The following is a 23,300-nucleotide window of genomic DNA, read 5'->3' as shown; positions in this document are numbered from 1 at the left end:
AGGCCCTTTGGCCCACAAAGCTGTGCCAAACGTCCTTACCTTAGAAATTACCTAGGGTTACCCATAACTCTGTATTTTTCTAAGCTCCATATACCTATCCAGGAGGCTCTTAAAAGACCCTGTTGTATCCGCCTCCACCACCATCGCTGGCAGCCCGTTCCACGCACTCACCACTCTCTGCGTAAAAAACTCACCCGACATCTCCTCTGTATCTGCTTCCGAGCACCTTAAAACTGCGCCCTCTCACGCTAGCCATTTCAGCCCTGGGCCTGACTATCCACACGATCAATGCCTCTCATCATCTTATACAACTGTATAAATATGATCGAATGTTTTGACCAGATGGCACTCAGAATGTAAAACAGTTTTCACATCAGGTTTAATACTTTTATTACGAATAAAGCTCAGATACAGGACCTTTGGCCACCGAGTCTCATCAACCATAAACCACACACATGTACTAATCCCACACTGCAGATCCCACATTGGCCTCATCCGTCACCTCATTTCTGGAGTGGAATCCAGTCATCCTCAACACCGGGAAGCTGCTAGAGAAGGCGCATTTCCCTGTGTAAGGAAAGAGTTAATTGTGATTCCTCCCTGGTATAAGCCAAAATAAAATTGAAGTTTGAAGACAAAATGGCGTCAGGTTAGAATGTGATAATGGCCTATTTTCCCTCATATTGACCAGTGTCTTGCCTCAATGTTGAACGCACATTATTAAGATGAAATACTGACAAAGAAAGTTTTCCTCTTTACATACCTGTTGTTGTCTTCTTCCAAAATTATGTGTCTGGGCTAAAGGTTGTAAGAGATAAGAGGGTGCAGCAGGTCCCACCAAGGTATGGAAAAATACTGGGCTGATAATTATTTAAAAACACAAACACGAGGAAATCTGCAGATGCTGGAAATCCAAGCACACACACAAAATGCTGGTGGAACACAGCAGGCCAGGCAGCATCTATAGGAAGAAGTACAGTCGACGTTTCGGGCTGAGACCCTTCGTCAGGACTAACTGAAAGAAGAGATAGTAAGAAATTTGAAAGTGGGAGGGGGAGGGGGGAGATCCGAAATGATAGAAGACAGGAGGGGGAGGGATGAAGCTAAGAGCTCGAAATTGATTGGCAAAATTGATTGGCAAATTGATTGTCATACAGAGCTGGAGAAGGGAAAGGATCCTGGGACGGGAGGCTTACGGAGAAAGAAAAGGGGAGGGGAGCTCTAGAGGGAGATGGAGAGCAGGCAAGGACTGCTTGTGAGAGGGACTCAGGGCCCCAGACAGTCCTTCCAGGAGAGGCAACACTTCACCTGTGAGTCGACTGGTGTGATATTCTGCGTCCGATGCTCCCGGTGTGGCCTTCTATATATTGGTGAGACCCGACGCAGACCGGGAGACCATTTCGCTGAACAACTATGCTCTGTCCACTAGAGAAAGCAGGATCTCCCAGTGGCAACACATTTTAATTCCACGTTGCAATCACATTCGGATATGTCTATCCATGGCCTCCTCTGCTGTCAAGATGAAGCCACACTCAGGTTGGAGGAACAACACCTTATATACCGGCTGGATAGCCTCCAACCTGATGGCATGAACATTGACTTCTCTAATTCTGTTAATGCCCCTCCTCCCCTTCTTACCCCATCCCTGATATATTTAGTTTTTTCCCCTCCTTTTGTTCTCCCTTTCTGCCCATCACTCTGCCTGCTCTCCATCTCCGTCTGGTGCTCCCTTCCCCCTTTTCTCTCCCGAGGCCTCCCATCCCATAATCCTTTCCCTTCTCCAGCTCTGTATCCCTTTTGCCAATCACCTTTCCAGCTCGTAGCTTCACCCCACCCCCTCCGGTCTTCTATCATTTTGGATCTTCCCCCTGCCCCTCCCCTTCCCAAATCTCTTACTAACTCTTCTTTCAGTTAGTCCTGATGAAGGGGCTCGGCCCGAAATGTCGACTGTACTTCTCCCTATGGATTCTGCCTGGCCTGCTGCGCTCCACCAGCATCTTGTGTGTGTGCTGATGATTATGTTATGATTTGAAGGAATTTTAAATGGTGTTAAGAGGGTACATCCTTTGTGGAGTTTTGTCTGTGGCTGGGTCACAGGTTTGATCAATCGACAGGGGCCTCTCGCAATGCCACCTATGGCAATCAGTCTCTGCTTTTCCTTTGAATTCATCATGAGCAGCGTGGCGGGAGCCTGCTGCACAGACAACAGCTTGTGTACCATATCATACAGCCCCGTCTTGCACACCGGCATGTGAAAGGTAGGATACACAGGCAACAGCTCGTGTACCGTATCACACAGCCCTGTCTAGCACACCGGCATGTGAAAGATAGGATACACAGGCAACAGCTCGTGTACAGTATCGTACAGCCCCGTCTTGCACACCGGCATGTGAAAGATAGGATACACAGGCAACAGCTCGTGTACCGTATCATACAGCCCCATCTTGCACACCGGCATGTGAAAGATAGGATACACAGGCAACAGCTTGTGTACAGTATCATACAGCCTCGTCCTGCACACCGGCATGTGAAAGATAGGATACACAGGCAACAGCTCGTGTACCGTATCGTACAGCCCCGTCTTGCACCCCGGCATGTGAAAGATAGGATACACAGACAACAGCTTGTGTACCGTATCGTACAGCCCCATCTTGCACACCGGCATGTGAAAGATAGGATACACAGGCAACAGCTTGTGTACCGTATCGTACAGCCCCGTCTTGCACACCGGCATGTGAAAGATAGGATACACAGGCAACAGCTTGTGTACCGTATCGTACAGCCTGTCTTGCACACCGGCATGTGAAAGATAGGATACACAGGCAACAGCTCGTGTACCGTATCACACAGCCCCATCTTGCACACCGGCATGTGAAAGATAGGATACACAGGCAACAGCTCGTGTACCGTATCGTACAGCCCCGTCTTGCACACCGGCATGTGAAAGATAGGATACACAGACAACAGCTTGTGTACAGTATCATACAGCCCCGTCTTGCACACCGGCATGTGAAAGATAGGATACACAGGCAACAGCTCGTGTACCGTATCATACAGCCCCGGCTTGCACACTGGCATGTGAAAGATAGGATACACAGACAACAGCTTGTGTACCGTATCATACAGCCCCGTCTTGCACACCGGCATGTGAAAGGTAGGATACACAGGCAACAGCTTGTGTACCGTATCGTACAGCCCCGTCTTGCACACCAGCATTTGAAAGATAGGATACACAGGCAACAGCTCGTGAGCCATATCATACAGCCCCGTCTTGCACACCGGCATGTGAAAGATAGGATACACAGGCAACAGCTTGTGTACCGTATCGTACAGCCCCGTCTTGCACACCGGCATGTGAAAGATAGGATACACAGACAACAGCTTGTGTACCGTATCGTACAGCCCCGTCTTGCACACCGGCATGTGAAAGATAGGATACACAGGCAACAGCTCGTGTACCGTATCGTACAGCCCCGTCTTGCACACCGGCATGTGAAAGATAGGATACACAGACAACAGCTTGTGTACCGTATCGTACAGCCCCGTCTTGCACACCGGCATGTGAAAGATAGGATACACAGGCAACAGCTCGTGTACCGTATCGTACAGCCCCGTCTTGCACACCGGCATGTGAAAGATAGGATACACAGGCAACAGCTTGTGTACCGTATCGTACAGCCCCGTCTTGCACACTGGCATGTGAAAGATAGGATACACAGGCAACAGCTCGTGTACCGTATCGTACAGCCCTGTCTTGCACACTGGCATGTGAAAGATAGGATACACAGGCGACAGCTTGTGTACCGTATCGTACAGCCCCGTCTTGCACACTGGCATGTGAAAGATAGGATACACAGGCAACAGCTCGTGTACCATATCGTACAGCCCCGTCTTGCACACCGGCATGTGAAAGATAGGATACACAGACAACAGCTCGTGTACCGTATTGTACAGCCCCATCTTGCACACCGGCATGTGAAAGATAGGAAGCAAATTCCATGGTCGACCTCGACCAACAGAGTGCTTCTCGTATTGTAACTTACAGGTCTTTTTAAAACCTTGCACTGTACTGCTGTCACTAAAACATTTCGCAGCCTAACAATGATAATACAGTTGATTGTGATTCTCATTCTCACTTCCTTTCTTGCCTTGACAATATCCTTTCAAAACACAGCTTCTACAGGTGGCAGGGACCATCTGACATCCCCCTTATCCCTCTCCTTTCACAAAAGGTGTCAGCATTTCTTTGGGGCATTGGGATGTGCAATAAATACTGGCCCCATGATGCTATAAGATACAAGAACAAAATTAGATCATTTGGCCCACCAAGTCTGCCCAGTCATTCAATCCTTGCTGATTTATTACCCCTCTCAACCTCATTCTCCTGCCTTCTCCCAGTAATCTTTGACACCCTGACTATTCAAGAACCTACCAACCTCTGCTTTAAATAAACTCAGTGACTTGCCTTCCACAGCCATCTACGGCAATGAATTTCTCAGATTCACTACCCTCTGGCTAAAGGAATTCCTTCTCATCTATGTTTTGAATTGATGCCCCTCTATTCTGAGGCTGTGCCCTTTTGGGCCTAGACTAACATTATAGGAAATACCGCCAGTCTGGTTCAACACGTGTGGATGAGGCCCACATGGTGTGACAACCTCCCAGGATGGGACGCCAAAGGCAGTGTAGGAAACAGCAGGTGTCCATGCTGGGTTGGGAGATGACCCCTCCCATTGGCTCTGCTCTCCGCCGGTGCGAGGTGAGCTGATTTGCGTTCGTCTGCTGAACCGGTGTGGGATGAGGAACTGCTGAGTGCTTGTTCTTGGAGACACATGGCTCGAGGCCAGCATCCCAAGCACCAACAACCTACAGGCCATGCCACTCACAGACCTGGGGTGAATTATTTGTTGTGACTGTGTTTTCCTGCTAGTGTATTGACATGTGCATTGTGCTGTGTGTGACTGTATGTACCGTTTTACAGAGAACGCCATTTCGATCGGCTGTATTCTTGTGTGAGGCTGAATGACGATGAATGGAATTTGAAACTGCTCACCCTTTCCACTGCTGAACCCTCGGTGACGAGCCGGTGTGTGATCTTCTTACCCCCGGATGGGGTGGGGTGGGGTGGGGTGAGAAGCTGGGATTTGACGGGCAGAGGAGGCTGAGGAAGAAGGACTCTGACAGGAGAGGACAGTGGACCTTGGAAGAAAGGGAAAGAAGTGTGAAACCGGGGGAGGAGATAAGCAGGTCATGTGCTGGGAGAAGGCCATCAGAATACAGGAAATCAAAGGGAGATAAACAATGTGGCTGTGAACCTGTACCTGTGGTGAGCTGTTCTGTGAGCGAAACAGATTCTACCATTTACCTGCGCACTATTCCCAGTCCTGATGTGGCACGAAACATCGACTGTTTATCATTTCCTTAGATTCTGCCTGGCATTCAGCACTTTGTGTGTTTCTCTGGATTTCCAGAATCTGCAGAATCTCTGGTTTTGTTTCACAGAACATTACAGCACAGAAACAGGCCTTTTGGCCCTTCTTGGCTGTACCGAACCATTTTTCTGCCTAGTCCCACTGACATGCACCTGGACCATATCCCTCCATACCCCTCTCATCCATATACCTGTCCAATTTTTTCTTAAATGTTAAAAGCGAGCCTGGGTTCACCACTTCAGCTGGCAGCTCATTCCACAGTCCCACCGCTCTCTGTGTGATGAAGCCCCCCCTAATGTTCCCTTTAGACAAGGGGATTGGAACTTCGATTCTAACTAATCTGAAAAGGAGGATGTTCTTGAAATTAACGTAACAATTAACATGTTTAACTGTAAGAAACAAAGTTTGCTTGTCTGTGGACCCTGCTCCGTCCCTATCACTAGTATGCTTTCACTTTCCCCGACACGCCCAGGCAAGTGGAGAAGCGGCCGCTCCTGGGTTTGATCGGGTGACTGGGGCTGGGGAGGCGCTTGGGCAAAGAGGGTCACCTTCAAGTTTCCTAGCGGGGCTCCATGAAAGGGAGACCGGTCTCCCTCTTTCCTCCCTCCGAAGGCGGCTCTGGCCGAGACTTCGCTTCGTTCCCAGGGCTGGGAACCACCCAGGGTCAGGGAGGCGGAAGTCGGGCACTAGATTGTGCAGAGATCGCGGCACAGAGTTTCAGTCTGGGCCGGGAGGATTTTCGCTGATCCACTCGGTGACTGGGAAGAGCGGGTGGAAGGGCTTTTAACCCGTAAAGTGGTAAGAGTTGAGGAGTTGTAGTGAGTGGGGAGGGTGGTGATACTGCGCAGACTCCAACGTTTCGGTTCGGGAGCACCGCAGTAAAAAAAATCAGACGGGCTGGCGAGAGAGTGGGAACAAAGTTGTTTTTTTACCATAAAAAGAAAGTTTATTTAAATCAAATATAAAAGAAAGAAACAGTGCAAAGATTTTAAAGCGCACACACAAAATGCCGCAGGAAATTGAGGAAGTCAGGAAGAAGAGTACAAAGTCGACGGTTCGGGGCCGATACCCTTCATCGGGGCGGGAATAGAAGAGACCAGAAGCCCGAATATATAAGTGGGGTGTGGGGAGAGTGAGGAGTACAAGCTAGCAGGTGGGAGGAAAGGTGGATGTGTGGGTTAGGGAGGGAAACGGGACGAAATAAGAAACTACGAGATGATTGGACCATTTCCGATACCCCTGCTCTTCCTTGATATCTCTGTCTGTCCCTGGGGACAGATTACCTACTAATCTATTACAAACACACGGACTCTCATCGCTCCCTGGACCGTACCTCCTCCCACTCTATTGTAAAATTGCTGTCCCCTTCCCTCTATCTCCCCGCAGTATCTGCTCTCAGGATGAGGCTTTCCATTCCAGAACAACTGAACTTGCTCAGGTGTCAGATCTCTCAGTGAGAGAGCATTTTGGAGATAGTGATTACAATTCTATCTCCTTTACCATAGATTCAGAAAGGGACAGGAAGAGACAAGTTAGGAAAGCATTTAATTGGAATAAAGGGAAATTTGAGGCTACCAGGCATGAACTTGGAAGTATAACTTGGAAACAGATGTTCTCAGGGAAATGTACGAAGAAATGTGGCAAATGTTCAGGGGTTATTTGCATGGAGTTTTGCACATGTACTTTCCAATGAGACAGGGAAAGGATGGCAGGGTACAGGAACCATGGTGTTCAAAGGCTGTTGTAAATCTAGTCAAGAAGAAAAGAAGAGCTTACAAAAGGTTCAAAAAACTAGGTAATGATGGAGATCTAGAAGATTATAAGGCTCGCAGGTAGGAGTTTAAGAATGAAATTAGGAGAGCCAGAAGGGGCCATGAGAAAGCCTTGGCAGACAGGATTAAGGAAAACCCCAAGGTATTCTACAAGTTTGTGAAGAGCTGGAGAATAAAACGTGAGAGAATAGGACCAATCAAGTGTGACAGTGGAAAAGTGTCTATGGAACTGGAGGAGGTGGTGGAGGTACTTAATGAATACTTTGCTTCCGTATTCACTACGGAAAGCGATATTGGAGACTGTAGGGATGACTTACAGTGGACTGAAAAGCCTGAGCATGTAGATATTAAGGAAGAGGATGTACTGGAGCTTTTGGAAAGCATCAAGTTGGATAAGTCAATAGGACCAGACGAGATGTACCCCAGGCTACTGTGGGAGGCGAGCGAGGAGATTGCTGAGCCTCTGGCAATGATCTTTGCATCATCAATGGGGAGGGGAGAGGTTCTGGAGGATTGGAGAGTTGTGGATGTTGTTCCCTTATTCAAGAAAGGGAGTAGAGATAGCCTAGGAAATTATACACTAGTGAGTTTTACTTCAGTAGTTGGTAAATTGATGGAGAAGATATTGAGAGGCAGGATTTTTGAACATTTGGAGAGGCATAACATGATTAGTAATAGTCAGTATAGCTTTGTGAAAGGCAGGTCGTGCCTTATGAGCCTGGGTGAATTTTTTGAGGATGTGACTGAACACATTGATGAGGGTTGATCAGGAAAAGTAGTGTATATGGATTTCAGCAAGGGATTTGATAAAGTACCCCATCCAAGGCTAATTGAGAAAGTAAAGAGGTATGAGATCCAAGAGGCCGTTGCTTTGTGGATCCAGAACTGGCTTGCCCACAGAAGGCAAAGAGTGGTTCTAGATGGGTCATATTCTGCATGGAGGTCAGTGACCAGTGGAGTGCCTCAGGGATCTGTTCTGGGACCCCTACTCTTAGTGATTTTTATAAATGATCTGGATGAGGAAGTAGAGGGATGGGCTAGTAAATTTGCTGATGACACAAAGGTTGGGTTGTTGTGGATAGTATGGAGGGCTGTCAGAGGTTACAATGGGACAATGATAGGATGCAAAACTGGGCTGAGAAGTGGCAGATGGAGTTCAACCCAGATAAGAGTGAGGTGGTTCATTTTGGTAGGTCAAATGTGATGACAGAATACAGTATTAACAGTGAGACTCCTGGCAGTGTGGGGGATCAGAGGGATCTTGGTGTCTGAGTCCATAGGACACTCAAAGCTGCTACTCAGCTTGACTCTGTGGTTAAGAAGGCATACAGTGCATTGGCCTTCATCAATTAAGGGATTGAGTTTAAGAATGTTGCAGCTATATAGGACCCTGGTCAGACCCCACTTGGAGTACTGTGCTCAGTTCTGGTCACATCACTACAGGAAGGATGTGAAAACCATAAAAAGGGTGCAGAGGAGATTTACAAGGATGTTGCCTGGATTGGGGAGCTGCTTTATGAGAATAGGTTGAGTGAACTCGGCCTTTTCTCCTCAGAGCGATGGAGGATGAGAGGTGACCTGATAGAGGTGTTCAAGATGATGAGAGGCATTGATCATGTAGATAGTCAGAGGCTTTTTCCCAGTGCTGAAATTGCTAGCACAAGAGGGCACAGTTTTAAGGTTCTTAGGAGCGGGTACAGAGGAGATGTCAGGGGTAAGGGTTTTTATGCAGAGAGAGGTGACTGCGTGGAATGGGCTGCTGGTGGTGGAGGCGGATACGATAGGGTCTTTTAAGAGACTCCTGGATAGCTACATGCAGCTCAGAAAAATAGAGGGCTATGGGTAACCCTGGGTAATTCTAATGTAAGGACATGTTTGGCACAGCTTTGTGGGCCGAAGGGACTGTATTGTGCTGTTGGTTTTCCATGTTTCTATATTTCGTAACAAAGGAGATGTCCTCCATCTTAAAAGAACTGGGATTTTCTTTCTCGCCATCAATGCTGCCATCAACCGCATCTCTTTTCTTTCACACACGTCTGCTCTCCCTCCATCCTGCCGCCACCGTATCAGGGAGAGGGTTCCTTTTGTCCTCACCTACCACCCCACCAGCCACTGCAACCAGCATATAATTCTCCATAACTTCCACCATCTCCAATGAGATCGCACCACAAAACACATCTTTCCCTACCCCCCCTCCCACAATTTCTGCTCTCCGCAGGGATCCCTTATCTATTACGAGACTCCCTTACCTATTTGTCCCTCCCCACTGCTATCCCTCCTGGTACTGATCCTTGCAAGCAGAACAAGTGCTACACCTGCTCCCTCACTACCTTTGAGGGCCCCAAACAGTCCTTCCAGGTGAGGCCACACTTCACCTGTGAGTCCATCAGGGTCATATACTTTGTCCAGTACTCTCAGTCTGGCTTTCTGTATATCAGTGACACCCAACACAGACAGGGAGACTGTTTCGCGGAGCGGGATCTCCCAACAGCCACCTATTTCCATTCCACTTCCCATTTCAGTTCCGGTATGACCATCCGTGGCCTCCTACACTGTTGTGATGAGGCTGCTAATTTTTGGACCTTTGCTGTTTCCTACCCTTTTGCCCTCCCTCTATAATATTACTGTCACCCATCTCTTCCCCTTGATAAAAATAATGCCTTTTGTTTTCAGCAAACATGCTGTGATAGAAAGTGAATGGCGATGGATTTGTAAAGTTAGAAAAACAAATGCAGAACATTAACACAGACAATATTTGGAATGTTTGTGAATATTATTGAACAAGGTTTCTAAAGGATGTTGTCATTCAATTAAACATTGCACAAGATAAAATAATGGTAATATCTGTATGTTAATGTATGCAAAATATAATGATTCATATTCAAAAACCATGCAATTTTTTTACTAGGGGATCTTTGTTTTCCACCCATCTCACAAACATGGAACAAATATATCTCGCTGTGTGTTTACTTCCTGTGGTTCTCTATTCTGCACATGGTAAGCACCTGATTTATTTTACATTATTAGTGGACAGTGTTTCAAAGTCTAACGAATAATTGAGTCATAGTGTTTCAGAACACTGCAGCAGAGAAACAGACCCTTCGACCCATCTGATCTCTGCCACAGTTATGCTGCCTAGTCCCATTGACTGCACATGGAGCAAAACCCTCTATACCCCTCCCATCCATTTATGTGTCCAAATTGTAAAAATATTACAATCCAACCTGCATCCACCACTTCTCTGGTAGTTCATTCCACACTCGCGCCACCCTCTGAGTGAAGATGTAGTTTCCACTTAAATATGTCACCGTTCACCCTTAGCAGATGACATCTAATTCTAGCCTCACTACACCTCAGTGGAAAAAACCAGCTTGCATTTACCCTCCATGTACCTCACAATTTTGTATACCCCTGTCAAATCTCCAATCATTCTCATCTGTTCCATGAAAATAAGTCCTAACCTATTCCCTCTGTCTCCAGCTCATGGCCTTGAGTCCTGGCAACATCTCTGTAAAAGTTTCTCTGTACTCATTCAGTCTTATTGATATCCATGACCAGAACTACACACAATAATGACCTTCAGCTTGTTAGGGAAAGTGAAGCAGTGATAACCAGAAGCTACAGGGAGGTAGTACCCCAAGGTTACAGGAGACAGATAACTGGGTGACTGTCAGGAGAGGGAAGGGAGAACCTCAGGTAGTGGAAGCACCCCTAGGGCAGTACCCCTCAACAATAAGAACTCCATTTTGAGTACTATTTGGGAGGGTAGAACCTGCCTGGGGGAATCAACAGTGACCATGCCTCTGGCACAAATTCTGGCCCTGTGGCTCAGAAGGATAGGGAACCAAAGAGAATGGCAGCAATAATAGCGGACTTGATAGTCAGGGAGACAGATCGGTGATTCTGTGGATGCAAAAAGGACACTCGGATGGTAGGTTGCCTGCCAGGTGCCAGAGTCTGCCACGTTTCTGATGCATCCACAATATCCTGAAAAGGGAGGTGGAGGTGCCAGAAGTTGTGGTACATATCGGTACTAATGACATACGTAGAAAAAGGAAGGAGATCCTGAAAAAAGAATACAGGAAGTTCAGAAGGAACATATAGTGCAGCACTGTATAGGCCCTTCGGCCCACAATGTTGTGCCAACCCTTAAACCCTGCCTTCCATATAATCCTCCACCTTAAATTCCAACATATACCTGTCTAGTAGTCTCTTAAATTTCACTAGTGTATTTGCCCCCACCACTGACTCAGGCAGTGCATTCCATGCACCAACCACTCTCTGATTGAGAAACCTTCCTCTAATATCCCCCTTGAACTTCCCACCCCTTATCTTAAAGCCATGTCCTCTTGTACTGAGCAGTGGTGCCCTGGGGAAGAGGCATTGGCTGTTCACTCTGTCTATTCTGCTTAATAACTTGTATACCTCTATCATGTCTCCTCTCATCCTCCTTCTCTCCAGAGTGTAAAACCCTAGCTCCCTTAATCTCTGATCATAATGCATACCCTCTAAACCAGGAAGCATCCTGGTAAACAACACACACAAAATGCTGGTGGAACACAGCAGGCCAGGCAGCATCTATAGGGAGAAGCACTGTCGACGTTTCGGGCTGAGACCCTTCATCAGGACTAACTGAAAGGAAAGATAGTAAGAGATTTGAAAGTAGTGGGGAGAGGGGGAAATGAGAAATGATAGGGGAAGACCGGAGGGGGTGGGATGAAGCTAAGAGCTGGAAAGGTGATTGGCGAAAGTGATACAGAGCTGGAGAAGGGAAAGGATCATGGGACGGGAGGCCTTGGGAGAAAGAAAGGGGGGGGGGGTAGCACCACAGGGAGATGGAGAACAGGCAAACAACTAAATATGTCAGGGATGGAGTAAAAAGGGGAGGAGGGGCATTAACGGAAGTTAGAGAAGTCAATGTTCATGCCATCAGGTTGGAGGCTACCCAGCCAGTATATAAGGTGTTGTTCCTCCAACCTGAGTTTGGATTCATTTTGACAGTAGAGGAGGCCATGGATAGACATATCAGAATGGGAACGGGACATGGAATTAAAATGTGTGGCCACTGGGAGATCCTGCTTTCTCTGGCAGACCGAGCGTAGGTGGTCAGCGAAACGGTCTCCCAGTCTGCGTCGGGTCTCACCAATATATAAAAGGCCACACAGGGAGCACCAGACGCAGTATACCACACTAGCCGACTCACAGGTGAAGTGTCGCCTCACCGGGAAGGACTGTCTGGGGCCCTGAATGGTGGTGAGGGAGGAAGTGTAAGGGCAGGTGTAGCACTTGTTCCGCTTACAATGTTAAGTGCCAGGAGGGAGATCGGTGGGAAGGGATGGGGGGGACGAGTGGACCAAGGAGTCGCGTAGGGAGCGATCCCTGCGGAAAGCAGAAAGAGGGAGGGAGGGAAAGATGTGCTTGGTAGTAGGATCCCATTGGAGGTGGCAGAAGTTACGGAGAATTATACGTTGGACCCGGAGGCTTACTATCTTTCCTTTCAGTTAGTCTTGACGAAGGGTCTCAGCCTGAAACGTCAACAGTGCTTCTCCTTATAGATGCTGTCTGACCTGCTGTGTTCCACCAGCATTTTGTGTGTGTTGTTTGAATTTCCAGCATCTGCAGATTTCCTCGTGTTTGCATCCTGGTAAATCTCCCCTGTCCCCTTTCAAATGCTTCCACATCCTTCCTGTAGTGAGGCGACCAGAACTGGACACAGTACTCCAAGTGCGGCCTGACTAGAGTTTTATAGAGCTGCATTATTACCTCATGACTCTTAAACTCTACCCCTTGACTTATGAAAGCTAACACCCCATAAGATTTCTTAACTACCCTATCTACCTGTGAGGCAACTTTCAGGGATCTATGGACATGTACCCCCAGATCCCTCTGCTCATCCACTCTACCAAGTATCCTGCCAATTACTTTGTACTCTGCCTTGGAGTTTGTCCTTCCAAAGTGTACCACCTCACACTTCTCCGGGTTGAACTCCATCTGCCACTTCTCAGCCCATGTCTACATCCTATCAATGTCTCTCTGCAATCTTTGACAATCCTCTACACTATCCATAACATCACCAACCTTTATGTCGTCTGCAAACTCCACCCTTCTACCCCCACATCCAGGTCGTTAATAAAAATCACAAAAGCAGAGGTCCCAGAACCGATCCTTGTGGGACACCACTAGTCACAACCCTCCAATCCGAGTGTACTCCCTTCACCACGACCCTCTGCTTTCAGTAGGTAAGCCAGTTCTGAATCCACCTGGCCAAACTTCCCTGGATCCCATGCCTTCTGACTTTCTGAATAAGCCTACCATTTGGAACCTTGTCAAATGCCTTACTAAAATCCATGTAGATCACATCCACTACACTAACCTCATCTATATGCCTGGTCACCTCCTCAAAGAACTATCAGGCTTGTTAGGCACGATTGGCCCTTCACAAAGCCATGCCGACTGTCCCTGAACAGACCATGATTCTCTAAATGCCTGTAGATCATATCTCTAAGAATCTTTTCCAACAGCTTTCCCACCAAGATGCCATGCTCACTGGTCTATAATTACCCGGATATCACAACTACCTTTTTTGAAAAAGGGGACAACATTTGCCTTCCTCCAATCTTCCAGTACCATTCCTGTGGACAACGAGGACATAAAGGTCCTAGTCATTGGCTCAGCAATCTCTTTCTTTACCTTGTGGAGCAGCCTGGTGAATATTCCATCAGGCCCCGGGGACTTATTTGTCCTAATGTATTTTAACAACTCCAGCACCTCCTCTCCCTTAATATCAACATGCTTCAGACCATCAACCTCACTCATATTGTCCTCACTGTCATCAAGTTCCCTCTCATTGGTGAATACCAAAGAGAAGTATTCATTGAGGACCTCGCTCACTTCCACAGCCTCCAGGCACATCTTCCCACCTTTATCTCTAATCGGTCCTACCTTCACTCCTGTCATCCTTTTGTTCTTTACACAATTGAAGAATGCCTTGGGGGTTTCCTTTAACCTCCTCACCAAGGCCTCTTCATGCCCCTTTCTTGCTCTTCCCAGCCCCTTCTTAAGTTCCTTTCTTGCTACCCTATATCCCTCAATAGACCCATCTGATGCTTGTTTCCTAAACCTCATGTATGCTGCCTTCTTCCACCTGACTAGATTTTCCACTTCACTTGTCACCCATGGTTCCTTCACCCTACCATTCTTTATCTTCCTCAGTGGGACAAATTTATCCCTAACATCCTGCAAGAGATCCCTAAACATCGACCACATGTCCATAGTACATTTCCCTGCAGAAACATCATCTCAATTCACACCCGCAAGTTCTAGCCTTATAGCCTCATAATTTGCCCTTCCCCAATTAAAAATTTTCCTGTCGTCTCTGATTCTATCCTTTTCCATGATAATGCTAAAGGCCAGGGAGTGGTGGTCACTGTCCCCAGATGCTCACCCACTGAGAGATCTGTGACCTGACCCGGTTTATTACCTAATACTAAATCTAGTATGGCACTCCCCCTAGTCGGCCTGTCAACATACTATGACAGGAATCCATCCTGGACACACTTAACAAACTCTGCCCCATCTAAACCCTTGGAACTAATCAGGTGTCAATCAATATTATGGAAGTTAATGTCAGCTATGATAACAACCCTGTTACTTTTGCATCTTTCCAAAATCTGCTCCTCGGTATCTCTGCTGCTACCAGGGGTCTTATAGAATAATCCCAATAGAGTAACTGCTCTCTTTCTGTTCCTGACTTCCACCCATAATGACTCAAGAGAGGATCCTGCTACATTACCCACCCTTTCTGTAGCTGTAATAGTATCCCTGACCAGTAATGCCACCCTCCTCCCCTTTTCCCCCCTCTCTATCTCTTTTAAAGCACTGAAATCCAGTAATATTGAGAATCCATTCCTGCCCAGGTGTCAGCCAAGTCTCTGTAATGGCCACTACATCATAATTCCATGTATGTATCCAAGCTTTCAGTTCATCACCTTTGTTCCTGATGCCTCTTGCATTAAAGTACATGCACTTTAGCCCTTCTACCTTACTACCTTTATTCTGCTTCTCTTTCCTCAAAGCTTCTTTATAAATTAGATCTGGCTTTACTCCATGCACTTCTTCCACTGCTCTATCACTCCGGGTCCCATCCCACTTGCAAATTAGTTTGAACCCTCCCGAACCATGCTAGCAAACCTACCAGCGAGGATATTGCTCCCCCTCAAGTTAAGGAGCAACCCATCCAATTTGTACAGGTCCTGCCTTCCCCAGAAGAGATCCCAATGTCCAAAAATCGAAAACCCTGCCCCCTGCACCAACTCCTCAGCCACGCATTCAACTGCCGTCTCCTCCAATTCTTACCATCACTATCACATAGCTCTGGCAGCAATCCTGAGAACGCCACCCTTGAGGTCCTGTTCTTCAGCCTTCTGCCTAGTTCCCGAAACTCACACTTCAGGACCTCATCCCTCTTGCTGCCCATGTCATTGGTCCCAACATGTATCACAACTTCTGGTTGCTTTCTCTCTCATACCAGGATGTCGTGCACCCGGTCAGAGACATCCCGGACCCTGGAACCCAGGAGGCAACAAGCCTTGCAGGTGTCCTTCTCACGTCCACAAAATCTCCTGTCTGCTCCCCTGACTATAGACTCCCCAATGACAACAGCTCTCCTCTTCTCCATCCCACCCTTCTGCACCACAGGGTCAGACTCAGTGCCAGAGGCCCTGCCACCATGGCTCAAACCTGGTAGGTCATCCCCGCCAACTGTATCCAGGACGGCAAACTTATTATTCAGGGGAATTGCTACAAGGATGCTCTGCACTACCTGTCTACTCACCTTCACTTTTGCCCCTCTGACTGTCACCAATTGACCTGCTTCCAGCAGCCTAGGTGTGACTACATCCCTGGAGCTCTCATCTATGACTGTCTCATTCTCCCTTATGAGTCGAAGGTCATCCAGCTGCTGCTCCAGATTCCTCACACGGTCTTCCAGATCAGCCAGCCGCAAGCACATCTGGCAGATGTGACTCTGCTGAGCTATTCAAATCTGGATTGCACAGTCCCAATGTCAAAACTTCCAGAATCTCTCAAGTCAAAGCCTCAGAGCTCCAGTCCTTCACTGACCCACTCACTCACTGGCTGCTTTCCACTGAGAAGCAGGACCTCAAAGGTAGTAACCTCGTGATTGCTGACTGTACCATGAGACAGCGAGGATAGGAGTAGAATGAGGTGGCAGATGAATGTGTGGGACTTGTGCAAGACGGATGGGTTGCACTTGAATCCGAGGGGAACCAATATTCTTGCAAGCTGACTTATTACAGCTGTTGGGAGTGATTTAATCTAATACGGCAGGGGAATGGGAACTAGTGTGTTAGAGCAGAGGATGAGCCAGAAGATTTACTAGTAGGTGATGGATATAAGGAAGGACAAGCCAATGAGAGGGTACAAATGCAGAGCAAAGAGGTAAGTTGTACCGCAGAGGCAAAATTCAAAAGGGCAAAGAATAGAGGACATTAAAGTGCTGTATTTAAATGCACATAGCTTTTGAAATAAGGTGGATGAACACATGGCACAATGGTCGATATGATGTTGTGGGCATCACTGAGTCGTGGCTGGAAGAGGACCATAGATGGGAGCTTAACATCAAAGCATATACTTTGTATGGAAGCAGCAGGCAGGAAGGCAAAGGCAGTGGTGTATCTCTGTTGGTACATCATTAGAAAGGGGTGATATTGGGCCAGAGAATGTTGAATAATAGTGGGTGGGGTTAAGGAGCTGCAAGGATAAAAAACTTTATGGAAATCATATATAGGTCTCCAAATAGTAGCCAAGATATGGGGTTGAGATTGCAGAGGGAGCTGGAAAAGTGTCATAAGGGTAATGTCACAATTGTAATGGGGGACTTCAATATGCAAGGGGATTGGAAAAATGAGGTTGGTGTTGGATCACAAGAAAGGGAATTTGTTGAATGCCAATGAGACGACTTTTTGGAGCAGTTTATGCTCGAGTCTACTGGGGAAAGGCTATCTTCGACTGGGTGCAATGTAATAACATAGATGTTATTAGTCAGCTGCATGTAAAGGAAACTCAGGAGGCAATGATCATAATATGATTGAATTCGTACTGCAATTTGACAGGGAGAGGCATATCTCACATGTATTAGTATCACAATAAAATACAGAGAATTACTGAGGCGTGAGAGAGGAGCTTGCCCAGGTGGATTGGCCGAGGATATTGGCGGGGATGACAGCAGAGCAGAGGTGCCTGAAGTTTCTGGGAATGGTTGACAAGGCGTGGGATAGATATGTCCCACAGAGGAAGAAATTCTCAAATGGCAGGGATCGGCAGCCGTGACTGACAAGGGAAGTTAAGGAATGCAGAAATGCCAAGGAAAGGGTGTACAAGGTAGCAAAAGTGAGTGGGAAGTTGGATGATTGGGAAGCTTTTAAAATCCAACAAAAGGCAAATCAAAAAGCAGTAAGAAGGGGAAAAGATGAAATATGAGGGCAGACTAACTAGTAATATAAAGCCTGGTACTAAAAGTTGAACTTTTTTAGTTATATAAAGAGTAAAAGGGAGGTGAGAGTTGATATTGAACCACTGGAAAATGATGCTGGCGTGGTAGTAAATGAGGACAAAGAAATGACAGATGAACTTAATGGGTACTTTGCATCTGTCTTCACTGTGGAAGACACTAGGAGTGTGCCAGTGGTCCATGAATGTCAGGGAGCAAGAGTGCGTGCCATTGCTATTATAAAGGTAAAAGTGCTGGGCAAACTCAATGGTCCTAAGGTTGATGAGACACCTGGACCAGATGGACTACATCCCAGAGTCCAGGGGGAGGCTTGGAAGAGATAACAGATGCATTGGTCATGATCTTTCAAGAATCACTTGATTCTGGCATGGTTCCAGATGACTGGAAGATTGCAAATGTCACTCCACTCTTTCAGAAGGGAGGAAGGCAAAAGAAAGGAAATTACAGGCCAGTTAGCCTAAACTCAGTGGTTGGAAAAGTTTTGAAGGCCATTTTTAAAGATGAGGCTTTGGGGTATCTAATGATAATTATGTCGAAGTCTGCATGGCTTCTGTGTAGGAAAGTCTTGCCTAACAAATCTATTTGAGTTCTTTGAGGAAGTAACAAGCAGGCTGGACAAAGGAGAGACAGCGGATGTCACTTACTTGGACTTTCACAAAGCTTTTGATAAGCTGCCACACATGAGGCTGCTTAAGATAAAATCCTGTGGCGTTACAGGAAAGATACTGGCATAGACAGAGGAATGGCTGACAGGCAGGAGGCAGCGAGTGGAGTAAAAGGGGACTTTTCTTGTTGGCTGCCAGTGACTAGTGGTGTTAAAACATAGAAACAAATAAAACTTACTGCACAATACAGGTCCTTTGGCCCACAATGCAGTGCCGAACATATACTTACTCTAGAAATTACCGAGGGTTACCAATCTCCCTCTGTTTTTCTAAGCTCCATGTACCTATCCAGGAGCCTATTGTATCTGCCAATAGGGTCTTTTAAGACCTTTAGTGTTTCTCAGGGGTCAATATTGGGAACCGCCGCTTTTCACATTGTTTGTTAATGGTTTGCATAATGCAGTTGATGGATTTGCGGCAAAGTTTGCAGATTATGATATGGAGAGAGGTGTGCTGGTAGTAGGTAGGTAGATAGGTGTGAGTAGGTAGTGCTGAGGAAACAATGCGGTTGCAGCAAGACTTCAACAAATTGGAAGAATGGGCAAAAAATGTGGCAGATGTTGGGAAATGTATGGTGATGCATTTTATTAAAAGGAGCAATAGTTTCTCAATGGGAGAAAGTTCAAACATCAGAGGTGCAGAGGGACTGAGGAGTCGTCATGCACATAAATAAGATATGGAACGGTTTAGAGTATCCTTGTGAATATTTTATTGTGAATAAAGTACATTTTGATAAAATAATTTAACTTGCCAGCAGTGTCCAGTATAGGGGAGACCTGGACTTCCAGTGGAGTCAAGACAGATATGGGGGGGGGGGCATGCGGGGAGAAGTCAGAACGCTTTTTCACAGGAAGGGTGGTGAAATCAGGACCACCAAAAATTAATTTTTTTCCACACTGATGGATAACGTCCAGTCCTGTACTTTGTCCTGCAGACACCTGTCAGTCATAGCCACCTCTCCTCGCAACAGAATATTCTCTCTACATCCCCAAATTTCATGGAATTACATTCTAGTCTGACATTAGCTTTCGATCAAAATAAATAAATAAACAAACAAATAGGTAAACATAGAAAACCTACAGCACAACACAGGCCCTTTGGCCCTTAATGCTGTGCCAAACATGTAATTACTTTAGAAATTACTGGGGGTTACATATAACCCTCTATTTTTCTAAACCCCATGTATCTATTCAGGAGCCTCTTAAAAGATGCTATCGTATCCACCCCCACCACTGTCGAAGGCAGCCTATTCCACTCACCACCCTCTATGTAAAAAAAACTTACCCCTGACATCTCCTCTGCATCTACTTCCAAGCACCTTAAAACTGTGCCCTCTCATGTTAACCATCTCAGCCTTGGGAAGAAGCCTCTGACTATCTACATGATCAATGCCTCTCATAAATTTATACACCTCTATAAGGTCACCACTCATCATCCATCGCCCCAAGGAGAAAGACCGAATTCACTCAACCTATTCTCCCAAGGCATGCTCCCCAATCCAGAAAATCCTTGTAAATCCCCTCTGCACCCTTTGTATATTTTCCATGTCCTTCCTGTAGTGAGGTGACCAGAACTGAGCACAGTACTCCAAGTGGGGTCTGACCAGTGTCCTATATAGCTGCAACATTACCTTTTAGCTCTTAAACTCAATCCCACGATTGATAAAGGCCAATGCACCGTATGCCTTCTTAACCACAGTCAACCTGTGCAGCTGCTTTGAGTGTCCTTTGGACTCGGACCCCAAGATCCCTCTGATTCTCCACACTGCCAAGAGACTTACAATTAATACAATACTCTGCCTTCATATTTGACCTACCAGAATGATCCGCCTCACACTTATCTGAGTTGAACTCCATCTGCCACTTCTCAGCCCATTTTTGCATCCTAACAATGTCCTGTTGCAATCTCTGACAGCCCTCCACACTATCCACAACACCCACAGCCTTTGTGTCATCAGCAAATTTACTAACCCATCCTTCCACTTCCTCATCCAGGACATTTATAAAAATCAGGAAGAGTAGGGGTCCCAAAACAGACCCCTGAAGCACACAACTGGTCACTGACCTCCATGCAGAATATGACGCATCTACAACCACTCTTTGCCTTCTGTGGGCAAGCTAGTTCTGGATCCACAAAGCAATGTCCCCTTGGATCCCATGCATCCCTACTTTCTCAATAAGCCTTGCATGGGGTATCTTATCAAATGCCTTGCTGAAATCCATATACACTACATCTACTGCCCTACCTTCACCAAAGTGTTTAGTCACATCCTCAAAAAATTCAGTCAGGCTCATAAGGCATGACCTGCTTTTGACAAAGCCATGCTGACTATTCCTAATCATATTATACATCACCAAATGTTCATAAATCCTGCCTCTCAGGATCTTCTCCTTCAACTTACTGACCACTGAAGTAAGACTCACTGGTCTATAATTTCCTGAGCTATCCCTAAACCCTTTCTTGAAAAAGGGAAAAACATCTGTAACTCTCTAATCATCCAGAACCTCTCCCGTCCTCATTGATGATGCAAAGATAATAGCTAGAGTCTCACAATCTCCTCCCTTGCCTCTCAGAGCTGCCTGGGGTGTATCTCATCCGGTCCTGGAGACTTATCCAACCTGATGCTTTCCAAAAGTTCCAGCACATCCTCTTCCTTAATATCTACATGTTCAAGCTTTTCAGTCCGCTGTAAGTCATCCCTACAATTGCAAAGATCCTTTTCCATAGTGAATACTGAAGCAAAGTATTCATTAAGTACTTCTGTTATCTCTTCCGGTTCCTTACACACTTTTCCACTGTCATACTTTATTGGTCCTATTCTCTCATGTCTTATCCTCTTGCTCTTCACATACTTGTAGAATGTCTTGGGGTTTTCCTTAATCCTGCCTACCAAGGCCTTTCCATGGCCCCTTCTGGCTCGCCTAATTTCATCATTTTTAAGCTCCTTCCTGCTAGTCTTATAATCTTCTTGATCTCTGTCATTACCTAGTTTTTTGAACTCTTCTTTTCTTCTTGACTAGATTTACAACAGCCTTTGTACACCATGGTTACCGTCCTTTCCCTGTCTCATTGGAACATTCCTATGCAGAACTCCTTGCAAGTATCCCCTGAACATTTGCCACATTTCTTCCGTACATTTCCCTGAGAACATCTATTTCCAATTTATTCTTCCAAGTCCCTGCCTGATAGCCTCATATTACCCCTTACTCCAATTAATGCTTTATTTCCCCTTACTCCAATGAAACACTTAGTTCTTGCAAGGTTATTACTAATGCCCCCACAATCTCTTCAGCCACCACTTTCAGAACCATCTGAGCAGATGACTTGTCTACCTCCAGACCTTAAAGTTTCCTGAGAATCTTCTGTAGTTCTGGTAACTTAATACACTTCATCACCCCACCACCTGGAACTTACATGAACCTGCTAGTGTCTTCCACAGAGAAGACTGACTCAAAATATTTATTCAGTTTCTCCACCATTTCATTGTCCCCAATTACTCCCTCCCCAGCATTGTTTTCCTGTATTCCAGTATCTGCTCTCCCCTCTCTTTTATACTTTATGTATCTAAAGAAACTCATAGTATTATAGGACTCACATGATAAACAGAGGGCTGTGGGTAACCCTAGGTAATTTCTAAGGTAAGGACATGTGCAACACAGCTTTGTGGGCTGAAAGGCCTGTATTGTGCTGGAGTTTTTCTGTGTTTCTATAAATGCAGATTTTTTTTGTCTGGGGTGTCTAAAACCACGGGTCAGTTTAAAGGAAAGTTGATTCTTGGCAAAGGCAAAAAGAATTATTTTCCTCTCTCTGGAAATATTCTGGTAGAATATTTAAGCCATAGGTTCAGCCATGACCTTATAGAATGATAGAGCAGATATGAGGGGCCAAATGGCCTACTACTACCACTTCCTACATTATTATGCGTGTAACACACACAAAATGTTGGAGGAACTCAGCAGGCCAGGGTCTCGGTCCAAAACGGCAACTGTACACTTTTCAGTCGATGGTACCTGGCCTGCTGAATTCCTCCAGCATTTTGTATGTGTTGCTTGGACTTCCAGCATCTGCAGATTTTATCTTGTTAGTTTTTACATGGGTACTGCAATTTGTCTTACTGTTCCCATTCCGACGTGCCTGTCCGTGGCTTCCTGTACTGTCACAGTGAGGCCACTCGCAGGTTGGATTAGCAACACCTCATATTCCACCTGGGTAGCCTCCAGCCCGATGGTATGAACATTGATTTCTCCAATGACTGGTAAGTTCTCCCCACTCCACTTTCTCCCTTTCCCATTCCCCATTCTGACTCCCTTCATTCCCCTTCTTCTTACATGCTCATAACCCTCGATACCTTGCTCTTTTTCCTGTCCTTTCTCCCATGGTCCACTGTCCTCTCCTCTCAGATTCATCCTTCTTCAGCCTTTACCTCTTACATGTATCTTCTCCCAGCATCTTGCTTCATCCCCTCTCACCCGGCCACCTAATCTCACCCATCACCTGCTTACCAGTACCCTTTCCCCTCACCCCACCTACTCATTCTGGCTTTTTCACCCTTCCTTTCCATTCCTGATGAAATGTCTCAGTACAAGATGTTAACTGCTTATGCCCCTCCATAGATGCTGCCTGACCTGCTGAGTTCCTCCAAAATGGTATGCATATTGCTCATGATTTCGAATATCTGCAGAACTTCATGTTTATGGTTGCTTTCCTCCTTTGTCTCTCAGATAGGTAGAAAAATATTTACCAGACAAGCTTGTAGAATCTTTCAGGTTAAATTTGACGCATTTAAAGTATAAATATTTACCAGCTTGAGCCCATAATCATTTTGAGCAAAGGTATATTTTAGTTTTCCCCCAAATTAAAGATAATTATAATTAATTAATAATATGTTATCCAGTATAAG

At 46.1% G+C, this 23,300-nt stretch overlaps 1 long non-coding RNA gene and 1 pseudogene across 1 annotated transcript; one reads left to right on the top strand and one right to left on the bottom strand.

Moving 5' to 3' along the window:
- Window positions 1–379: 379 nt before the first annotated feature.
- LOC132394663 (uncharacterized) lies at window positions 380–6,172 on the bottom strand. Its single transcript, XR_009512395.1, has 3 exons — window positions 5,981–6,172; window positions 5,054–5,199; window positions 380–567 (listed from the first exon to the last, which is right to left on the bottom strand). It is a non-coding gene; the product is annotated as an uncharacterized LOC132394663 (long non-coding RNA).
- The window catches only part of LOC132394661 (butyrophilin subfamily 1 member A1-like), a 49,249-nt pseudogene continuing 32,121 nt past the window's right edge, over window positions 6,173–23,300 (top strand).

This window comes from Hypanus sabinus, chromosome 5 (genome assembly GCF_030144855.1).
Source record: "Hypanus sabinus isolate sHypSab1 chromosome 5, sHypSab1.hap1, whole genome shotgun sequence".
Lineage (NCBI taxonomy): Eukaryota > Metazoa > Chordata > Chondrichthyes > Myliobatiformes > Dasyatidae > Hypanus > Hypanus sabinus.
Note: the sequence above shows the minus strand (reverse complement) of the source record. Positions and strands in the feature narration are given on the sequence as shown.